Source organism: Tyto alba, unplaced genomic scaffold (assembly GCF_018691265.1).
Source record: "Tyto alba isolate M040663 unplaced genomic scaffold, T.alba_DEE_v4.0 Super-Scaffold_48, whole genome shotgun sequence".
NCBI lineage: Eukaryota > Metazoa > Chordata > Aves > Strigiformes > Tytonidae > Tyto > Tyto alba.
The window spans coordinates 10,549,164-10,572,763 of NW_024881324.1; positions in this window are offsets into that span (position 1 = coordinate 10,549,164).

The window sequence follows — 23,600 nt, forward strand, 5'->3', positions numbered from 1 at the left end:
CCAGATAATGACTGGAGCCATGCAGTGTGACAAGGAAACTGAAAGGGAATGACTACACTGAGTGATAAGGAGAAAAGTTTTATGATTTAATCAACTTCACCTCAAGTAAAGATCATACAGGTGACCTTCACTTTGGCATTGATTAATTTTTAAAAAGTACCATTAGTATAATCAAAACGCACCAATCAAACAACATTAATAGGGTACTTCCAACATCGCTTTCTTGATGTTTTACAATAAATATATTGAAACAACAGATTTTCACTTATGAAACTAGCTCTTGTGAGCAACGTTTATACCTCCCTACTAGAGCTAGTGCAATAACCCATCCTTATTCCCTTCACGGCCCTCCTCCCAGAAGGCGAGACAGACAGCTTCCAGCAGGTTTGCAGCCTGTTGCAGAGAAAGGAAATGCAACCCAGATCTCTGCTTCGAGCCCTGAAGGAGAATGACCTCTGGGGTAATGCTCTTCAACCAGTTACCCTCCCGCTTGCTTAATAGATTGAGAGGTATTTATGGTTTAAGTGCGGGGGTTAAAGTCGCAGTTCAGTAGCGGCCATGGGGTGAGGCCCACCCCACGCAGCCACGGCAGGAGTGGCTCTCAGGTCAGGGACGGGGACCGATCACAGGATCTGTGCCTGTGGTTTGACCCCAAAGCCATCAACCTAACCCATCAAAGCCTTGCAGGCATGTGAACACCTCCAAGCAGGACCTGCCAAGTGGGAAGCATCAGGCGGTTCTCACTGCACGTTACTTGGGAATTTGGGTGCATGCCCCATAGTTTAAATTAAATGAAGCTCTGCCATCTCTCAGCTCCCACACACTTTCTGAACAGCAAAACCAAACACCCATTAATCAAGGTTTATGCCTCAGCCATCTATCCCTGCTCTTCGCCAACTTCTTCCAGCTGTCTTCACCCCTACCTACTAACACTTTACTCTCCATTTCTCCATCTAGCCAGAACTCTTCCAGCCAGTTCTCACAGGAGCAGAGCAAGTTAGATGGCTGTTTCCAGCTAGAACAGTGACTATTTTCTGGGTCCTGAAAATCCTGCCATCCAAATTTGTCAAAGATGACACCCTTCTGTGATGCCGAAAACGTGGTCTCTGTTCCCAATGCCACCACAGATCTTTTGCCCAGCTCTTGTACAGATCCCTTCGGGTCCTCATACCAGTGCTTGCTCTCTCACTGTTACCTGCTCAGGTTGAAAGGGCTGCATGTGTAGCCTGTCCCCTCGGGCTGTTCTCCTAATTAGAAACTAATAACTTCCTCTGGCACTTCATTCAGCACAGAGAGGCATTTGTCAGTGCTAGAAGAGCAGATACCTGAAAGAGCAGCTTCTGAAATACACTGGGGAAAATAATATAGCAAATAGAAGGGGAATTCAGTGTCAAGCAATAAATAATCTGTTTGTGAAGCGAAGGCACAGAGTGCTTGTTCATTATGGAGCAAGAGAGGTGTGTGTGGGGGAAATGCCCTATGGCAAATCTGGAAGGCATGTGGGTTGTACCTTATTTTCTTTCCTCAGTGCAATGAAAGGGTACAGAGTAAAATCATGCAGTATATGGAGCAGCAGTTAGCCCTTTCAGTACAATGTTGTCCTTCTTTAGAGGAGAGGGGCTTACGTTTTTATGTTTGCCTTTCTTCCTTAAACACAGCTGACAAGGATTTCTTTAGTGTTTTTATTTAAAAAAGGCCTTTAATTGGATCTCTCTTTCCATCATTTTTTAGTACTATGATTTATCCTGGTAAACCACATAGATCATAGAAGGGTAATTTTGCTCTTGATACCATTTGACAAATGTTTTCTGTATGCCTCACTCTGCACTACAGGAATGAACCTATTAGTTGAAATGTAAGGGTAATAAACCCAAAGCACTCATTTGAGAAAGCCCAGTTTACTTCTTGGAGTGCTATTTGGTTGCCTAAGCTATGGAGTCAAGTGCTGATTGAAAGCTCAAGTATCCTGCAGCCTTGGGTTCATGGGGTTTAATGTGAGGTTACCCCTGCCTAACATGAAAGCAAGTAACACAATTCCCTTCGAGATTCTCTTAAGTAAGCAAGAGGGATGACTACTGTAGGCAGTTCATAGGCAGGTTTCATGCCTCACTCTTGAGCAATGGAAAAAAAAAAAAAACACGCCAACAGATGAAATAACATGCCAACAGACTTCAGACTCTTACCCGATGCCCTTAGCAAAAGCCATCCTGTTTTACTCTGTCATATGGATCCCTCAGCTGTATGTTCCTGAGCTGAGTATATACCAGCAGGTCAGTAATGCACCTCAGGAAAGCAGGGGCACTGCTTGGATCAAACACTTTTGCCCATCCTGCCATACTCAAGAGTTGCCACTTCAGAGATGGCTCAAACAGCCTGAACTACGCTCTTGATCCACATGCAAAGAATCGACACTGGCATTACTGCAATGGCATCACTGCACCCTACGGCTATGCCCGTAAGATTCTACTCACCTAGACAAACCCCAGCAGTGTCTGCACATCTCCCGGGTCACAGGAGAGATGCAAGTTCAGCAGGAACAAGAAACCCTGCACGAGCTGTTTGACCCCATCAGTCCCCCAATGGGAGACAGGGCAGGCACAGAGTGCCCTTCCTCAAGGTCACTCCTTGCAGAAATAAAATTGGCTTGGTGGGAAGACAGAGAGAGAAATAATGTTCCTGCCCTCTGCTCTGAGAGGAAGGACCACAAGCAGTGCGTGGATCACACCACAGGGTCTGGAGAGGAGGGGAGCAAAAGCAATTGCTAAAGCTTCTACAAAATAAAGTCCAGAGAGATGAACTAAGTAAGGCCAACACTGGCGGTCCTGCAGCAAGGCAGCACATACTGCTTTCATGAAAAGTCCCCCTGAAGTTGTCTCCCACCTGGCCAAACTTTTTGGCCTAATGTCTGATCACAATTCTGGATGCACATTGAACTAATACACTGGGCTTTGTACAACAAGTCGCCTCTGGCCCCTTCATCCCCCAGGACATTTGCTGTATTTGACATATCAGGAAGTTTTTGAGACCATTCTTTAAATCCTCTGCAGGTTGGACAAAGGGTGAGAAATTGGGTTCAACATGTTGAACACATTTTAGAAGTTGGGGGGCAGGGAGAATTAAAACAAAAAACAAAACCAGCAGCTGGCTGCTATTTGCACACAAAAATATAAATTCTTTTTCTTCCCCGGGAAGTGCTGCTTCTGTGATTAAGACCCAGACAGACAGGAAAAGTCCTTGCCAGGACATCAGTTTTCCTCATTTGTTGGGAGCAGAGAAAGGAGACTGCTGTGCAACCTTTACCAGCAGTCTCGCTGTTAGCTGATGGACCCTACAGCTTACTCAGTGCCTTTGTTATAAATCTATTTTGGTTGGGAGTGGGGGCAGATGTTAGTGCCATGATGTGAGCATATTTTAAGGCAGCAGTCATTTCTGCTTCATTTTGTGCAGTTGTGTCCTCCCTAATTTTTGGACAAGGCATTAATGTTGTCTAGAAGAATTTGGGCGCGGGGGAATGCCATGCCTCTTGGGTTCTCCACATGCTACCAAGAGGATAGCGAAAGCATTTTGAAGTTCAGGAGCCACTGTCATACCTCAGAGACCCCCCCTTGACAAGTCAAGAGAAACAGTCTCATTTGTGACAACTGCTTTTCTGGATTTGGAAGTACAAATAGCAAAAGTTACTGAGCTCTTCCAAAAAAGCAAGTGTGCTCTGTTTCCAAGGCTTCCTTCAGATTGACTCTCCTGGCAAATGGAAAATATGCTAAAGCCAAGTAACTCTACTCAACCTCTAGCTCATCCTGCACATTGCATGCTGGAAGGATTACGTTATGGCTTACTGCAGCCATACCCTGAGCCCATCTAACACCCTCCACGTGTGGCATAAACTCTTTGCATATTCCTTTAACTCACAGGTTTCTCACAAGCTTGCTAGGTTATTTCCTGACAACTCCCATGGGTTGTTTTGGGTTTGGTTTTGTTTTTTTTTTTTTTTTTTCCTCCATGCAGCTCAGGTCTTTCTTTGACATAAGAAGTGTCTCAGAAAATTCACATAGAGGAACTGGTTATTATTGGACAGTTAGCTATATACCTGAATGCTAAGGAGGCAAATTCCATGCACGATAGCAGCTTTTGTCTCCCTTATCAGAATAAGAGCAGGGCCTCAGCAATGTTATGTTTGGGTTACTCAAGACAACAAGCAGGTTTATAAAACAAACCAAAATGACCTCTGAAAGCACGACTGGTCATTTTAAAGCTAGATTAATGATCTCTAGTGTAGAGATCAACCCTTTGTTTTATGTTTGCATAATCCATATGGTGGTCTGGCTCTAGGCACTGTCCCAATATGAAGAGCAACAAAAATATTTTTAAATAGGCTAAGCTATTCAGACTCATAAAATAATATTTTCAATCCACAATTGTGGATTGGTTGTGCTTCGGTTTACCAGCTGCATTTCTCTCAAAGCTTTTTCAGTGAAGCCCACAAAGCAGTTGATTTTATCCCAGATGAGGTCTGTTTGACCTTTTGGTTCTCCAGCACAAAGCTGCAATATTAGGCTGCAAATCTGTGGATGAAGGAACAAGCATTCCAGAGCTATTGAACAACTCTGGATATCAGCCTTCCTGATAAATGCATTGGGAGCAGTAAAGTAAGGCCATGCAGCATGCATCAGTTTATGATACCTGCCAAAATTCCTCAGCCCTTAACAGGGATATAAAAAAGGTCGTGCCGCTGATTAAAAACACATATCACTGACAGTGGCAAAGCTATTTAATCATATTTTAGAGAGAATCAGAGTTTTTCCCTAAGGTCAGTCTGGTGCATCATCAGGAGAGGCACTCAGGGAAACCCTGCCCAGCGCAGAGCTGTTTGAATTGGCAGGATGGTAAGTAAATGGAAAGACATTTTCCTCCTTTGATCATCTCTTTTTCATTCACCTTTTCTTCCAGAGGAGGAAAAAAAACCCGCTTGGGTCTATGAAGAAATATTTGGAACAAGGAAATCCAGCAACTGTAAAGAAGTCCTACATTTGGGAAAAGCAAAAAAAAGAGCCCTTGTAACCACAATGCTGGATTTCCTATGGAGATAACCATTGCCGATGCACAAAGCTCCTGTGTTCCTTTGATTAACATACTGTAGGTGGAAGCCAAAAACACTGGATAATGGTAAGTTTCACTTTCTAAAAAAATCAAAAGCTGTTTTAGTAGAAGCGTAACTGCCTTTCTTTTCACTTCAGCATGAAAATACTCTCTCTCTCAGAGGCTGACCAAACACCCACATTGTTCAGAAGTCAGGCAGAGCACTCCTTGTTAGGCTTGGTCACAACCCCTCGTAGTGCCAAAGCTAGCAAGAGCTGGTAGCCTGAGTAGGGATAGTGCTGCGAGTCTTGGTAGCAAATGCATCTTTACCGAACACATTGACAGGAAAATTTTCTCAGCTGAAGAAGGGGAAGGCTTGTCTCTAGTAAACGATGTCTCAAGGGCATTGGTACAGCCGACTGGAGTACAGTATCCAAGTACAGAGTCGTGAGCAACTTTGTCCATCTCTCCATTAGAGAAGAACTTTTGAAGGTTGAGCTGATCACTTCTCATATTTAAAGGGAAATTTCTAGATGTTAGCAGGAAGAATTCAGCATCTCCTATGGACAGTTTAAGACATTTTAGGTGGCTTTGTACCCCACCTCTCTGAAACCTTCACAAGTTCCTGACTTCACACTCCCCGTTTTCTGGTCTGCAGCACCGTAGCAGCTGCATTCCCATGCAGAGGACATCATCACAGGTAAGGCAAGTAGCCTCACGGCTGAGACAGTGCAAGACAGGGAGATCAAAATGCTGCTGACCTACATACTTATGAAATATTTCTTCTATCAGCCTGACTGATATGCAAATATATAGGCATGTCCCTGCATTGCCACGCACCTACTCTCCAGCGTTTGAAGTCTAGATGGTCCTTGAGGCAAGAGTAACGTCACGCAGAACAAAGCACATGCCAACACTAACTCCACACCATAATAAGCATTTCACCAGTAATGAGACCAAATTGGAGCTGATCAAGCTTAACTTTGCTCCTTAGCTTTCACCCCCAAAGAACAGTCTTAGAGGCTACATCCTTACACAAGTGATAGAAAAGATAAGGAAGAACATTTATGATGTAATTAAGTAAATCATGCCGACCTCCCAGTAATAAACCCACTTCTAATTACCCTGGAGTCTTCTTATCTTGCATGTGCCGCTTGAATACTTGTTTAAGGTGCTGCCAGGGTTCATGTCATCAGGAGGACAAGGTTGCCAGTAGAAACTTTGCAGCAGAGAGCTGAAGACAGGCTTGCATACCTGTCTCTTCATCTCTAGCACCATATTTACCCTTGAGAAAACTATTTTAAAAGAAAACCACAGCGCAATTTTGAAAGGGTCTGGGTGAAAGAAATCAAACAAGAACTCAGAATCAATGATTTCATAAGCAACATAAAAGAAGATTTCTTTACTCGTTACTGCTTTGATAAAATAAATGTTTTCCAACTTCCAACATCAAACAGCCCCAATGTAACATTGTTTCCTGACTTGGTTTGATAGGGGACAGGAGGAATCGCAAAAGTTTTTCTTGGAACCCCCTGAAATCCCCAAACCAACCCGCATCTCTTCATATTTTTCAGTGATTCTTTTAACAGAGATCCTTTTCCAGAAGCCAGACTAGTTTAAGGTTTACTCCTTGTCCTTCACTGCATTTATTTTCCTCACCTTTTACTGTTCCTGCTGTAAATGAAAGGCATGGGTCTTCACGCCCATTTTAAAGAAGATAAATGCATAAATAACCAACAAAAATGTGCCCTGTGTAAGTCTTGTCAGCGATACAATTAAACATTTTCTCCTTCTCATGATGTGTTTTATTGAGGTATAAATCAGGACTAAAAGGCAATTTAGCACAGACAGGAATTTTATGGAGGGGGGTGCAGATCCCCTGGGCTCGTCTGGAAAATGAGAAACATATTCATAGATGATACATCTCGCCGGCTGCAAGATTCACAGGAGCTAGAGAGCACTCCGTCTAGACTGAGATTTAACTTTCTCATTTAAATCAAGTGAAATAGGACTGTGCTGGATGCAATTGCATAAAACCTTTCTGTGTTGGATTAAGGAGGTTTTTGCAAAGCCCAATCACACTGGAGAAATTGTGTGAGCAGAATGGAGTATTGCCAAATCACAGGGAGTAAGCAGGAGCTGAAAGGTAGCAAGTGACTCCCTATGTTTAGCAAGGTTTCAGCTGTGCTTGCTTGCTTTCTTCCACTAAGCAGAAACTTTCCCTTCTCTCATGTTACTAAGGGAGGTAGATAGATGCTTGTAGCAGACTGAGCTTTCTTCCAGTCAGGACTCTCAGTTGCAGACCCTCCTTTTTTCTCTCTAGGAAAGTATAAATTGAGGTCAAATAGGAAACCTAGGCTTGCTTGCATCCAGAGTGTGCCTAGGAAGAGAGCAGGATTCAGATAGAGGTTTTTTCTTATACTCAGGAACTGACCAAAACCACTGCTCTGCACTTGGGCCAAAGTGCCCAGCTAGAAGAGAGAAGGGAAGTCTCTGCCCTGCAGTGCTACCCAGCAGAGGTGAAGTATACGTCCCACGGCCTACCAAAGAGAGGAACAGGATCACTCCATCCTCAATTAGTCAATGGAAAGGGCACAACCACATTTGTCTAAGCGTCTGCCCATGCAGCCATCCCCTCCCACTGTACCCCCTAACTCCATATTTGGTATTTACAGAAGGAAGCATTGGTCCTTGGCTAACTTGCTAGTGCCACAGTGTTTTAGTTCTTCAGCCAGTCCTGCACCCAAAGATCTGGGACATTAGCATCTACCTCACCTAACAAAGACAACTAGCCTCGGTTGTTCTCTCCACGGTCAATAGAAACTGGTATTAGGACTGAATAAGCGCTGGAGATACCTAGTTCTCAGCACCTCAGCTAGGCAGGATAAACTTCAGCCTTCCTGCCCTAATAAATAGGATTTGTACCTAACACTAGCGCCTTCCATACAACACTCAACTAAGCTCTGCCCGCACACCTTAGTGCTTGCGTGGTAATGGGGCAAGGGCAACATTTTGCCCTCTGTGCACACCCCAAGCCATTTGGCAAAGCCATGCCCATGCCTGGATTCAGGGGAGCTGCATGACTAAATTAGCTTGTCCTCTTAGCTGCTCATTTGGAAGCAGATGGCAGAAACAAGGCATAGCGTTAATAACAAGCTGAAACAAGTCTGCAGGCCCAGATGGCCCCCAAGCAAGTTATATTTGAATCAAGTACCTCCCTCTTGATGTGCAGCACCTTAGAGTACACAGCATTAAAATTTTATCCTTATGAGCTTTCCACCGTCCAGCACTGCCAGCTCACAATACATTTTCTGGAGCACAAGACTAAGAATACATGCTGGTTTCTACAGCGTCCTGCCAGCTCTCAGATTTTGCAAGAATCCCAGCATTCAGTTATTTTTTATTTAGAGAAAGCTATACACTTTTTATTCAGCCCCCAGTGCTTTATCTGCTTCTGCGGTTCAGGCCACAAAGCTGACCCACCTGGTCTGTGCAGGCAGCTGCAGCACAACATGCCCTTCCTGAGGATGTTCTCTCCCAATGTGTCATCGGGGATTTTCGCTGCACATCCCCTGATGCTTCGCACTACAGTCAGCTGAGCTGCTCTGTGACACTTGATCAGCAAATCTTCCCCATCCTCTGACCTCCTGCACAAGATCGTTGGCTTCCAGCTGAACATATACACCCTGTCTGTTTGTCAGGGTTTCCAAACAATAGCTAAACCCAGGTTTGGCATCATCAGCAGGTTCTGAAAGCGGCTTCAGCAGTATTGTCTGACCAAAGACTGGCATAGGGAGAGACTTCCTTTCCAAGAAGGGAGGGAAACTGGGATTAATAACAGTATTAAGACCCACAAACAAAGACTGGGAGGGCTGGAATAAGTCCATGTAAATACGGTGAGAGCAGACAAGAGAGCTCAGTACCTCTCAACCATCTGTTTTGTTTTGTACTTTAAAGGTGCAGTAAAATGTATTTATACCCAATTCCTTAGTTTACAAGGAAAGCAAGTTGCCTTATAGGTTTTAAAAGTGGCCTCAGCTGAGCAGCAGTTCTTCCAGCCTGGATTTTGGGGATTACATCTCACTCCATGAACACTACTTTTATTCATGGAGGCCATAGTTTTCTACCTATAACCTCTACCTCCAGTTGACATAGATGGTTTCTTTTCCTCTGCATTGAAATATAGGAAGATGAAGGCCTGAAGTATCAACTGCCTGAAATATACCCTATTACAGATATGCTGTACACAGAACTTTAGGTTGTTAAAAATTACCATCAAGAAATTTGGCTTTAGCGGCAAGTGGAACAGCAAGAAAAACAGAGTACCTCATAATGGAGAAAATGAATGAAGAAAAATACCAATTGCTTGGATTTTTTTTTTTGAAGGAAAAAGAAAGGGAAAAAAAAAATAAAAGCTTCAGACTGAATTAGAAGTAGAGACAGAAAATACACAAACTTGCAGTATGGATAGAGTGTATTGTATGCTTTCCATTTGCTTCCCATCTGCTGTGCAAGTAGTTCATCAACACATTGGCCATGGTTTAGCTAGAAAAATCCTTCAAAGACACCCGGCCTTGGGTGCAGCTTCTGCATTTGCCGTTCTTCAATGCAGCAGTAAGGCCTCAGGGACAACTCCATCCCCTGACAATCCTCCCACAATAGAGTAGTGCTCAGGAGATGCTGGCAGACAAAAAATATGGAAGAAAGCCTAAGCCCGCTTTGTTTTATGATACCCAATATCTCCTAGACTGCAGCCAGGTACAAGTTTAAAGCCAGTTTAAGTCCTCTCTCCTTTCCACATGTGACAAAGTGCAAGTAAGGCACATCTCAAGCTCTAGCCTACTGGAGAGTAATGAGGACCAGAGATACAGATATTTAGCTGAAGTTGGAATTATGGATTAATTCACCCTTGACCAAATGGAAAAAGTATCACTGAGTTACAAGGTGAGTACAGAATTGAGAGCCCAGGGACCTAGGTGACACGTTCATCAGCTGGGTTGTTCTGGCTTTGTTGACTCCTGGTACAATTGTTTAATATTAGCTTGCCCAATTAAAGATCCTCTAGTCATTATGTGTCACTGTTGTGTAGGGTTACCACAATGTGGATATGGATCACTAGGATTCACATAAGCAGCAAAGTAAAAACCCTTTGTAGCAATATATAGATTTTTTTGGATACCCATTTTACATAAACCTCTATCGCATGATCCCTATTACTATTCCATTGGAGAAAGGGGTATTCAGAATAGAAAACTAAATGTGGATATATATGAAAGGGCTGGAATAGATGAGTACTAACATTTAACACTCGGAACCATTTTCACAGTCAAAAGCAGACACTGGAGGGAAGTCAGAAAGAAAACTCTTTTGCTTTTCTCGATTCTGATCAGGCTGAAGCCATTAGCGCTGAATCGCACGCAAACCAGAGCAAGACAAACCCCGCTTCCTTTCACAGTTTCTCTAACCTAACCCAAGCCAGAAATAGTCAGCTTTTCACAAGAAAGGTGGATCCACAACACACCCAGCAAGGAAAGCAGCTCGGCTGAGCGCGGGGAGGCAGGCCACCCTGGCAGCCGCCTGCCTGTGAGCAGGCCCGTGCAGGTTAACAGGGCCAGCCACACACCTGCAGGCTAGGCTCAGGGTAAACATTTGCCTTTCAAAACGAAAACAAATGAAAGGCTTTGGGTTGCCCCAAATGAACATAAATATTTTCCTCTAGGAATTATTCTGGGTTTTGGTTCTGATTTTTTTTTTTTTTTTTTTTAAACTAACAAAGAGCAGGCTAACAGTGAAGGGGCTCTCTAAAAAATACCTTAAAGCTTCATTTGCTTTAATCATAAAACAAGAGGATCTAGCATCCACTTTAGTCCCATAAATACATGCATTTCTTATCAGATGCATTCAAATGCCATTAAAGAACATAGATTCACCAGCCTGCCTACAAATTCTACCATCTTTGCCCATAATATCTGTTCATTTCCCAGAATATTTTTAAGGAGTCTTATTTCATTTTATTCTCTTTCTCCCTTCTCTCATTCATGACATTTCCTTATGCTCATGATTATTTATTTGGCATGACATTTTGTTGTAAGAGGACAGCCAAGCCTTGTGTGCATACATAGCACATAATTTCCACTTGAAGAGAGCTGGGGTTCGTAATTTACAAATGCCACAAAAAACTAACTTAAGGAGTGAATAACCTTAAACCTAGAAAAGTTGAGATGTATTATCTGTGTATGGGTTTTGGTGAATCACACCAGAACCATATCATCATCTTCAGGTTTTGACAACTTTTGCACTGGACCCCGATTCCAAAATTACATCTTGAACCTCTCTCTGCTATTGGGCCTGGAAAAAACATTTTAACTATACACAGTTGGCAGCTCGAGGGGACAGCAATGCCACCAGCAGTTGCATCCCAAGCCTGGTCAAGGGGAGATAGGAAACATATAAGTGGGCTTGTCTCAGGCTCTCTACTTGAGACCTTAGAGACAGACCCAGCTCCATAATTTTCCCCCAGACACCCAGAACTGCTCCCAGATAATGGCTAACTTTTTTAACGATTGTGTCCAAACCCATTTACAAATAGTTGAAAGACTTACTCTGGGTTGCAGAGCTCGCCTTGCTGTTACGAGCGCATCATACTCTTCCAGGCCATGCAACAAACGGAGCCTGGCTTCCCTCTGTCACACACCCAAAGGACACGGGCAGTAACGTGGGGTCAGTCCTGCCTGCCCACAGCCATGCAAACCCTAGCTGCTCCTGACACCTGGAAAAGGAACTGATGCCTCCTTCCCTCCCTGTTAATGAAGCATTTCAGCTACAGACATTGTTTATTCAAGAACCTAACAAGAGATGCCTGTGGCTATTTTCTGCTTAACACCATCAGTTAAACAGAAATGGGCTGCAGATGGAGAACAGCCATTGTGGTTTATTACTCAGTGATTTGTTTCCTGGCATTTAAGGGCAGATATAGGTTGGCAGATCTGTTCCCTTAGGCTGTAGACACTGCAAAGGTGTAGCCACACTCTGTGTTTACAAGCTATTATCGCAGCTCATCGTCGGCTTTTTCAACTCCAGGCATGTCAGCAAGACTTAAAGGCTCTGTGTGAAGGAACATGAGAGGAGTTTGGTTTGCCTGTTATCAGCCAAAGATTGCTGACGTTTTAACTATCTCTTGATAGAACAGCTATCCACCACAGGCAGTCATTACTTGCTTTCAACAGAAGACCTCAGCAGTCTTGAACAAAGATGAGCAAAAAGGAACCTAAACAGCCCTTTATATGTTTTGAAGTCTTTCAAGTGAAACTCAAAAGATAGCCCCAACCTGCAAAATTTAATTAGGCTGGGTCCCGCTGCTCCCCCTATGCTGTGCCAGACCAGCCCCTTGGAATTATGCCTGCAGTAACCAGGATGCAAGCTCAAACTGTCAGGGCCATCTTTCTCCATTAATACTGAAATGCATGCAAGATACCACTCAAAATTTTCATCTGGTACCTATTAAAAATAAAACCAAGCTAATTAAAACAAGCACTGGGTATTCTATCAAGCAAGTATCTTCAGAAATCTTTACTGGCTCCCAAAACATAGTGGGAAACAGTGCAAAATAACACTGCTGGATGTCTCTCAGATTTCTTTGCCATCAGAATTTTCTGTTCTCTTGCTTTTCCCCTTTGCTAATCTAATGACAGGTGCCTCGGGTTCCCATTCTGCAAGGTACGGCATACTCTCCATTTACAAGGACTTCAGCGAATGGCAGCACTGGTAGGGTCCTGTAGGACCTGATTTTCAGCATTTAACTATATGGTATATATACAGCTATTGTAAGAAGTTGCTGGTCTATCTCTTTTACAGTGTGCTTTTACCATCTGACAGAGCTTCCCTGCCCAGCCTGATGGCTAGAGAACACAACAACCACTACATTTGATACAACTAACTGTCCATCTAATCCATGTGCTGGTTTTGATGTAAAACCAGCTGCCTTGCTAAGACACAAATAACCCAGCAGTTTCCCCAAAGGAGAAGCTTGTCCTTAACCTCCATTGGTTACATGTCAGTTCATGCTCCATGTCTGAAAATTTATAGGCCTTCCTGCGGCTTCTAACCCACATCTACCATAAAGCCATCAAATATGTGCTGGTACCCAGATTACCACTGGGACCAATAACGTTGGCTGAAGCAGATTGATGGATCCTCCTTCCAGACTCCCCATGGCCCACGTGACCAATCGCTACCCTGAACCTTGCCATCCTCGCCCCCCATGACCTTCCACGAAGTCTTATCTTCATAAAGCTTGGAGACAGAAAAAGTGTACTTACCTATTTCTTTACCTTTTTCCCCCAACAGAAAGTTTCAGGGAAAATGTTTTCAGAGAGTTACTGAGTCTAGTTGCAAAATGCTTTCCATAGTGCCATATATAGCAGCTGATGCAGTTAATGCCTGACATAGATTGAACTGTTTTAAATATAAAGCTCAATGTTCTGCTGACCCTCCTTAATGTTATGTTACATTTCAGTCTAACATCTGATCGATGACCCAAATTCAGATCAAATTTTGCAGCAGGTGATATGCAGGACATTTTCCAGCAAATCTAGTTAGTCCAAATAAATCCCCCTGATTTTTCTTTCACATGGCTATTTTCTACCCTATATAATGGTGAATATCAAGTGCCATAATGGGAATTTTTTCTCATGTGAACCATTTTTTAATTATTTCTCAATAATAAGCAGCATAAATAAATTCATATTTCTCAAGACTAAAAAGTACATCTGATGTCACAAGCTACACAATTTAGCACCATTAACGAATGTGTTAGCACTGCCTCCTGCCTGTGCTTGTACAATGGTATGGCATTTGTTATCTTGTTCAATAGCATTACAATCAACTTGCAAATTCAGATTTCATGAGAGTCAATTTTTGTTCTTAAGCAGCAGGACTGCTGGCAGCATTCTGTATGCTATTATGTGCAATTGTCAATATCATCTGCAAGATTTTATTTTAAATAATCCCCTCTATCCTCCCTAAAATGTGACTAGACTCCCTAAGGGTGAGAATAGATTTTACAGTAGATGATCATGACCTAAAACTTCATGGGACCTCAAAATAAAACTCCATCTGTAGATAAAGAATAAAGAATCAGCTGCAAATACAGTAAGATTAATATATTAATCATCTGCTGGCATGGTGCTCTGGGAAAGAGGTTAATTAAAAGGGATTTGTGGAAGGTCATTTAAGATTACCTTCTACTAAGAGCAGTGGCAAGACAACTGGGTTATCAGTGGGTTTTTTTAAAGTTCTAATTAATGTTCTAGAAAACAGAAGTTGTATCAAGAAATTCAGTCCTCTAACTTCATCTGCACTGGAAATATGCTCTTCACGTTAGTTCTGCAAGCATTTATGGCATTAGGAAACTTGGAAGAGCAAAGACTGGGGCTCTATTCTCTCTACACCCTAAATCCACTTGCCATAAACTATCAGTGTAATGACTTCCATTTACATCAGTGACATGGCCTGATGAGGGAAAGTAGTAAAGTTCTGCTGATTTTATCAGCTGAAGCATGTGATATGCAGGACTTGTTTCCCAGCAAATTAAACTATTAACCAAATTAGGCAGCTGAAATCCCAGCTCTGCTCTTCTGACAGCAGCAGGTATGAATTTTGCCCAAAACACATGGTCTCAAGCTTTTAAAAAGAAAACTAGAGAATGCGTCTGAGGGCACCTCCTTTTCCATCTCCTGCCCATTTGGAGACACTTCTGTGCACTTCAGAAACAAGTGTTTCACACACCGGGTTTCACCTGCTACCAAGACAAGCTAACTCTTTCCTTGCATGCAGGGAAGGAAAGAACTCACAAAACATCTCTACACATGATCAACATTTTCTCTAACAACAGAGACAGTTGCGGATATACGTGTTTTCAGAAGTAGGTGTCCTTCAGAGTGCCGTTGGTAAGAAGAGTTACAGATTGTGTCACTGAGGGGGGAGCCTCCTCTGAAAAGAGCTTGAGTGCTCCCTCGAGCCAGTCTCAGTCAACCACAAGTGACAGTGTCCGTGCAGGAAAGCTGCATTCCCACACTTCGGACCATCACTGGACCTCCCGCCTTGTCTTTAGAGCAAAAGAAGCTGCATTTTCGGGGCCACCCCAGCCCATATTCCAGCTGAGGAGCAGCAAGGAGTGGTACAGAAGAGTAAATTCAACAGCTAATCCTTACAGAAAACACAAACTGTCATGATAGACATTGGAAATGGAAGTGTCCTACATGCCCGAGCCATAAAGAGTAGAAAAGCTTCGTTACAGAAGCAGCAAGAAACAAAACAAAGAACCCTTTTTCTTTGCTCAGTAACAGCCAGGAGGAGAGATACTTCATGGCTTTGCAATGCCATGAGAAACCAAAAGTAGATTCATGCACAGATGTGGTTTGGTGGGATGAATGATGATATGCATTTAATTTATATTTTGAATTACTGAAGGATGATGACTAGAGAGGGTCATCACCCATGAAGTTCAGATCCAGGTCTGAAACAGCTCCAAGCATTTCAGAGCACAGGGTGATGGGTATGAGGCTTGCTTTGGGTCATCAGAGAGAAAATGGTCAGCTACACAATTTAGCTCTGAAACCATCCCCAAATTTGTCTAGATTCATGGCCTTCGCTTGGCCCCATTAGTGGTAGCAACTGTGAGAGAAAGTGCAAGGAAGGAAGAAAAGATAAAATAATGGCATAAATTCCAGTAGCTCCTGGAAAAAAAAAAAAAAAAAAAAAAGCAAAACAAACAAAACCCAAACATTTGACCTTTATTATCTACCACCTTCTAATTCTGAGGCTTAGCTCTGGTTTTTGCTTTTTAAATATTGTCCCTGGCAGAATGGAGTCTGAAGAGTAAACAGACTCTGGAAAAAGTGTGAGACTCTGGGGAAAGTTATTTACTGGCAGTTTCACAACCACCACTGTACTTCTAATGAAATTTCATTTGTCAAATTCAGTGCAACTTGGTGACAAGCCAAACTTATTCTGCCTGCCTTTTAGCTTAGAAACATCCTTTTGGTCTCCTGCTCCCAAGCAGAGCCTTTATTTCATTTGAGAAAAAAAGAGTTGAAGATTGTAGTTAAAAAGCCAGTCTCAAGCTCTCATGGACACAATTTCTTATTTTAATATGAAAAAGGAGTTAAAATTTTGAACTGGTGTTAACACCATGCATAATAAAACATGGTCCTCACCAACAGTACTTCAAAGGGAAATATATTCAGCTTTGGAAAAAAAAAAAAACCACAACTGGTTGTGATTTTACATGGGCTCACCACTGTCTGGGATGAGGCCACCTAAAAGGAGTCTGCACTCAGTATCCTTCCAACGTAGAGATGAAATCCATAGCTTCTAAAGGGGCTTCTAAAACTTCTAGTAAGAAGCTTCTAAAACTTTTTACTGATGTTTTTTAATAAGTGAAGCCTGGTTTGTGTACATAGTTTGTGTTATATTCCAATGGTGGGCAAAACAGCTAAGCTATTTTAACTTCTCCTGGTTAAAACACTACTCTAATGCCCACTGAAAGTTTTTGCATATTTAGGATTTAGGGTAGAGTTGTCAACAGAAACAGTCATGTTTTGTTTGTTTTTATGGAAAAGGAGAATTAAAAAAAAAAAAAAAGTTATCACAAACAAACTGATCACACTTCCCCCATTGTTCAGGAAAAAAAAAAAAGAAGAAAAAAAGACAGTGATTTATTTTAGACAGCCTGAATAGCTGGAGACAGAGAGCTGAAATATGGCAAGGAAATTGCCACTCTAAACAAGTTCCTTTGAGCAATTTGATGATTTTTTTTTTTTCTGCCTGAGTTACGAGCCCTTGGAATGCACATACCATTGATTTGCTTGGTAATTTGCACAAACAGCTCTTTCTGAGGTCCTAAAGTCACTATATGTTCCAAAGTAGAAATATTAACACAGTACAGAGAAATAGAGTCTGACTGTTTGCCAGAGACAGGCTACCTAGCCTTGTAAGTGGACACAAACAGGTCTGGCTTCTCCCATGATTAAAAAGCATATCCATCCTGCAAGTCAAATACATATGCTGTCATGCACACAACAGTGGACATGAGGTTATATATGCCCTCCTGCCCACCTGCCCTTTGCTGAAGCTTGAAACTTCAGTTCTAAACTACCCAAATTCTCATGGAGGCATCATTGCTGTGGTGTCAAACCCCTCCCGGCTGCACATCAGATGGTGTGACCATCTCCATCGTACGGGGTTCCTTCTTCCTGACAGAAATGTTGTTTGTGCAATGAATTACTCCCTTCTCGTAAAGAGGCCTGTTTGCACTTCCCTCTAAAATATAAATATAGCCATAATTATAAAAATAAACAGACAAACACCACAGTTTGATGGGGTGAGATTTGTGTGGCTGGTTTAGGTGCCTAATTGCCATGTTCTGCACAAAGCCTGCGGTTTGCACCCTGAGAACCCAGACCTCAGCCTGCGGACACTGAACCTCGTCTTCTCTTTCATTCAGCTCCAAACTGCTTTGGGCCTAATACATGTTAAATACTGGTCCTGCAGCAGGCTTGTTCATGACAACCAACCAAAACCCATGCCCAGGAGGAGGCTACAAGGACTATGCCTCCCTTTTAGCAAGAGGCTCAATGGCTAAATCTTATTTGTGGGACATCAGAAGCGAAAGCTCAAACCTTTCTTTGCCTGACGTGAAACAGACACTCGATGATGGCTTCTCCAGCTCCTAGGAGGCCGCTTTAGCCACTGTGTTACACGTTATTCTGGAGTGGCCCTCCCACTGTCTCGCTAGATGGACTTATTCCACTCTGCTCCCTCCGCCAAACTGGGGCAGAGAGACACGGGAAGTGAGAGGGCAGATCGGTAACCCAGCGGGCTGGATGCTCACCTGGGATGTGGAAGCTGGGCATCAAGCTGCCTCCCACCAAACATTCAGTTAACACCAGAGACGCCCAGCAACTCCCAGCAGGGAGTAAGAGACCCAAACCTTAGCAACCCTCTTCTTCCAGCCAGTTCTTTGCCTTCCCTAGGGAAGAGCGGGCAGACTCCCTTCGAACTCTCCCTCTAATCCCTTGCCAGTCTCAGAGGCCCCGGGAGGGACCCACTGCGGCCAGCGTTGCTCACAGCCTCCTACGGGATGTACTGCCAGTGTCCTTTCATCTCCACGCCTACGCCCTCCTGCAGCAGAACAGTTCTCAAACGGAGGGTCTGCTCTTACTTTTCGGGGCCCACGGTGGGCACCTTGATTTCTAGTAGTAGTGAATAAAGTTCAGTGACCCAGCCTGCTGGTCTAATTTGAATTTCATTTTAGAAAACTAGGGGTGAAAGAGAACTCATGAGATTGTCTAATACAATTTTTTGCCCAGAGTCAGGGTGTGATATCCCGAGGCTAATGCAAACACATGTTTAACTAACATGCTCTGGAAAGCATACAAGGAAGGAGAGAGAGCCCATAACCTCGTTCAGATACTTTCTTCAGCACTTTATACTCCCAGAATTTATCTTTTCTGTCTGACAGTCAGTCAACTAACTAATCTTTGCTTCAAATTTGTTTTCTCCCTCTCCCACCATGTATGAAAGAAAATATTAACTTGGTCTAGAAATTCTGAAATTTCATTTTAAAGTTAAATCTTTCCATTGAAACTAGTAGTAGACAATTTTGCCCTGCAAAATAAAAGGGAATTGCTAAAAAAAAAGTAATCTCTTAATCCTGTGTCACTGTGGGGCCTCCTTTTGGAGCTTTGCTGTGGATGTGGCAGCTCGTTGTTTGTTTTGAAAGGATAAGTTAAGCAGTCACTCAAGGATGGGTAGGAAAAGCCCGAGGCTGGAGATTACCATGTAGCTTTCTAATTAGACTGGAATGAAAATAGGTCTAAATCCACTGAGTACACAAAATACGTTTGCATACTTAGTAATTGATAATAATTATGGTTCCCTATAACAACAGTAAATGTCTAGTTGTGATTTTGTAACCTAAGGCAAATGAGTATTTGTTTCACTTAAGCTGACAAAACTTGTGAAAGAGGCCACCACAATGACATTCCAGAGCGTGGGGAGAGCTGTCATTTCATCTGCTGGCTGGTAAAAAAAAATATATGACTTCATAATGTTATCCTACTGAATAGTTGAGGAATTGTATATCTCACTTGCTGGAAGGATCCAAGGAACTAAACATTAGTTGAACAGTCTAACTCAGTCCTACCTCAGCACAGTATAAACAGTCATATACACCAGCAGCAACAGAAGAACGAAATTATTCTTGAGAAGCCGATGGAAAAGTCTGACCCTCGTTTCCTTACACAGAAGACATCACATAAAAGCAGTCAAGCTGAGATTCAAAATACTTGAACGCAGACACAAACTATACAATGAACATGTGTTAACTGTCAGCCAAAAAGTACCTAAAAATCCATCCTAGTTATCTAGGGAGGGAATAGGAAACAACATGTGGACATTTTATACAATGGATGATTGTTAAACACTGGCCTTTTTTGTTGGGTTCTGGTTTTAACTGTCAGAACTCGATTAGGCAGGAAGAGGAGAGATTTTCAGCTGCACAAATAGAAGTTGGGTAAAAGTGCTACCAAACCCACAAGTCTGGTTAACATGTAGAGAAGCAGAGATTTGCAGTAACATGTATGTTGAAAGCATTACAGCAACCACACATATTCCCCTGTGTTTAGTTCCGAAAGTCAGCTACCAGTGCAGCCTGTGTAAATGTGCAAGAGGACAAAATAGCACGTCGGGGACCAGTACAGTTTGGTAAACTTCTCAGACTGATTCCTAAATTGATCTACAAAATGTTTACCTGTATGTGTGTTCACCTGTGTCTGTGGGAGGGTGTGCCTGGTTTCCTGAGCAAATGAGAGCTTAAGGGATCACACTCCGTGCATGTAGATGTAAATATTTCTTAGAAAACTTCACCCTGTGAGTGGATAACCATTTATCTGAACTTCAGAAACTCATGACTCTCAACTTCCAGGGAGCCAAGGCTGGTAGCTCATCCAGAGTCTAGCCCAGTGAGGTGAAATTCCAAATTGCCAGTGAAGTCCTTGATGGACATAAAGCAATACCACCGAGAAAACCACCTCTTCGCTATGCAGAAATCCCCTTTGTAGCAGTTATACAGATGCAAGTTGATTTTGCATATTGAAAATGTTGGGGGTTTGCCAGGGACTTTACAAAAGGAGATGATCTATCTGCACATCATAGTGCCCCTGCATACTTTATGAGCCAGCTTCCTTCTGCACTTTTGGTATTTGGGATTAAACTCTGCCAACAGATGTGGCTTGAGGGTCTGGGAGATATCTAATTTATGGGCATTCTCAAAGCAAACTGCTCAGATTTCCAACGATTTGGAAGATTTGTATGTATTTAAAAATACTTGATTACCTTTCTGTGGATGAGTTCCAGATATTACAGTGTCCTGCAAATGCTTCTAGCTACCTCCTTTATGTCAGCCTGGATTTTAGACAAGGTTTTATTCACAACAGGCATAGGTCCTTTACAGCACTACCTGAGAGAGCAATAACTATTCTGCTATGTAGTGGGACAGACCCTAAATCTTGTTTTGCTAATGTGAATTAATAAACCACTTTAGCTGTAAGCAAAGCTATGATGAGTTATAAATATGAAGCTTTTAGTCTTCTAGTGGATGGTGTTTACAGTGATGGATGCTCATACAAGACTGGCCTAGAAGAATGAGAGGTACTAGCGGTCCAAGCACTCCCTGGAGGAGGGAGAAGTAGATCAAGAGCTTACACTTCTTTATGATAAAAGTAATAAAAAAAAAAAAAAAAAAACCCAACCAAAACCCACAAATTATTATAGAGATTTTATTCTGTGTCATTTAAAAATTCAGGAAAATATGTTAAAAATCTTAGAAGAAAAGGGGAATAAAACAGTCACACAACATCTGTACTCTTTTCACAGCTGGAAATGGGGTACTTCATCAGACTCAGAAATGCCACAGTTTCACCCTCCTTGTTCATGAGAGAAAAATTAGAGCAATCAGTTAGAAATACCCCAAAATACAAGCATGTTTTTTCTCTTCCCAGAAACTAAATAATCACATTGAAATAAATGTCATCTGGCTTTGTTTTAAAATCTCTGCCAGCAAAATTTAAACAATTTCGAGTAGAAAAGCATCTTGTGGTTTGTTTGTTTGTTTTTTGTTGTTTTTTTTTTTTTTTTCAATCTGCCTCAGTATCATTACCTGCAGTATACAGATCATTTTGAATACAGAGAACTTAGTTGCCATTGTGTCACTATCTTCAGAATACTATGTTAATTTGATTTCATATACCAAAAATCTGATGCACTGTGGTCACTAGCGAGGCTCTCGTAAGGAACTATGTGACTGCTATTTACCATCTTATCTGCCTGCATTTTCAATACAAGAGGACAACACTGGTAGGAAATACGGCATTCATAGATAAAGCATGGAGCAGAAGAGGAAATACTTTTCTCCATTGTCTTAAAGGCTTCCTTCAATAGTGAAGTAGGAAATAGGTAATTTCTATAAGGTTAATTTAGCTCATAGAAAAGTATCTTAAGGTATACACGATTAAACAGATTTGTGTCCTAAAGTAGCAGCCATTTATAAATCTGCATAGAGGAACAACACAATATAGATGTATTCCCAGCACTATGTAGCAGTTGGATATGAGTGGTTCATATTTCAGGAGAAATGAAGGCTTGCCATTCTAAAAACACTTGCAGAGGCAAGGGGAAAATCCCAAATTTCTTAATACTAATTTTTTGCTAGGTGAATTGAAATTCTAAAACAATTTTTGAAGAAGCATGAGGAGGTAGGGAACACTGACTTTCAGCAAACACATTCTTAGCTTTAAAGAAAGCCTTCAGGGGGAAAATGGTGACCATCTTGACGTTTCCAGGTCTTCCTTTGTTCTGTCACCCATAAGGGAATCAGGTTAAATTTCTCTACATCCATTTACTGCTTTTTAAATGCTGAACTAGGATGATCGAAAGATTCATAGGCACAACTTTCAGAAAGGGGACAAGGGGACAATTTTTTCTCAGTAGCCACCAAGAAGCCCAGCCCATCAAGGACTAGAGACAGTTTCTGACTAGAAACAGCTGGGTAAACTCCATCTGATTTTTGTCCTTTTGCAGAGGACTAGTGACAGAGGCAGAAGTCAAAGATCTAAATGGAGTAGAAGGGAAAAGAAAAATAATGTTTTTTTCTTGAATCGTTAAGTAGAGGCAATTGAAAGGTAGGAAGCAGCGTGTTCTAGAGGTCTGGTATCTATTGCAATCTAGTAGAAAGACACTGGACCAATTCAAGTGAAGGGATAGTCAGTCGTGAACACTGTGAGAGTAGAGGTCATTTCACACAGCCATTTCTAAAGGCCATACCCTTGGTTAGTGAAGAAGTGTGTCGAGCCATTCAAACCAGTGGAACTAGGATGATTTGTGCCAAGCCATGGGACAAGCCTGAAATTCTTTTGCTCACTCTTCAGTCTGCACTTGACAGCAAGTGGGGCTTTATTTATATTTCAGATAAATCAAGTTCTAGGCGTTGTTGTTTAAAAAAACCCAAGAATTTGTATCCATTTCTTTTCCTTACTGACAAGGATACCTTTTAAGTTGGAATCTTGAACTCAGCCTTTCAATAATCAACATAATATGGTATAAAATAGGAAATAAACATGTCAAATTGATTTAACATTCCTTTTTGAGGTGCTTGTTGCAAAACTACATACTATATTAATTGACACAGATTCTTGGGTCAGACTTGGTTACTCTTTCTCAAGCAGAATATTTACTTCTCAGATGGACATATGAAATAAGATAGAAAAATTAAGATGAATGGTATTACCCAACATGAGTAAAGAAATACCAGTGCTTTGCATGAAGCATGCATTCAGTACTTACTGACTGTGTTAAGACACATTTATGGCATTTAAAAAGCAGAGGAATGTTTTACCATATTAGCTGTAAACAGGATAAACTGTAAAGATAGAATTTCCCACATGTAGACATTTTAAGATGCATTATCAATTAGAAACTAGATTACTGAAAGCAGGAATCCTGTTTAGATGGTACAGAATCCAATATTTTGTTATTCTGACTGACGACACCTTGGCTGATGAGTAGCACTATTGAAATATGTCATGATACTTCACAAATAAAGTAGAATCCTCCCCTAGAGATAGATTTAGTAATTTGGCCTATGGACTTTCATAAGATTTCTCTAAGAGCTGCTGGAGTCATCACCACATAGTTATTTACATGCCAGGCTGGTAAGAACAATTTGAAATGTAAGTGTTCAGAAAATATTCAGAGACAAAAATGACCCAGGAGCAGATTCTGAGAGTGCTATTCAACCAGAAGAGCATCCAGTTCCCCCGGCAGCCTTTGTTCCATGTGAAATAAATTACACTATCAGCAGAACAAAACATAGCTAAATGTACATAGAATCAGGCAGGCTTCAGACTTAAAACCACTTACTAGAGCACAAAAATGGAACAACGCTCCTGGCTTGGTGGAAAGGTCAG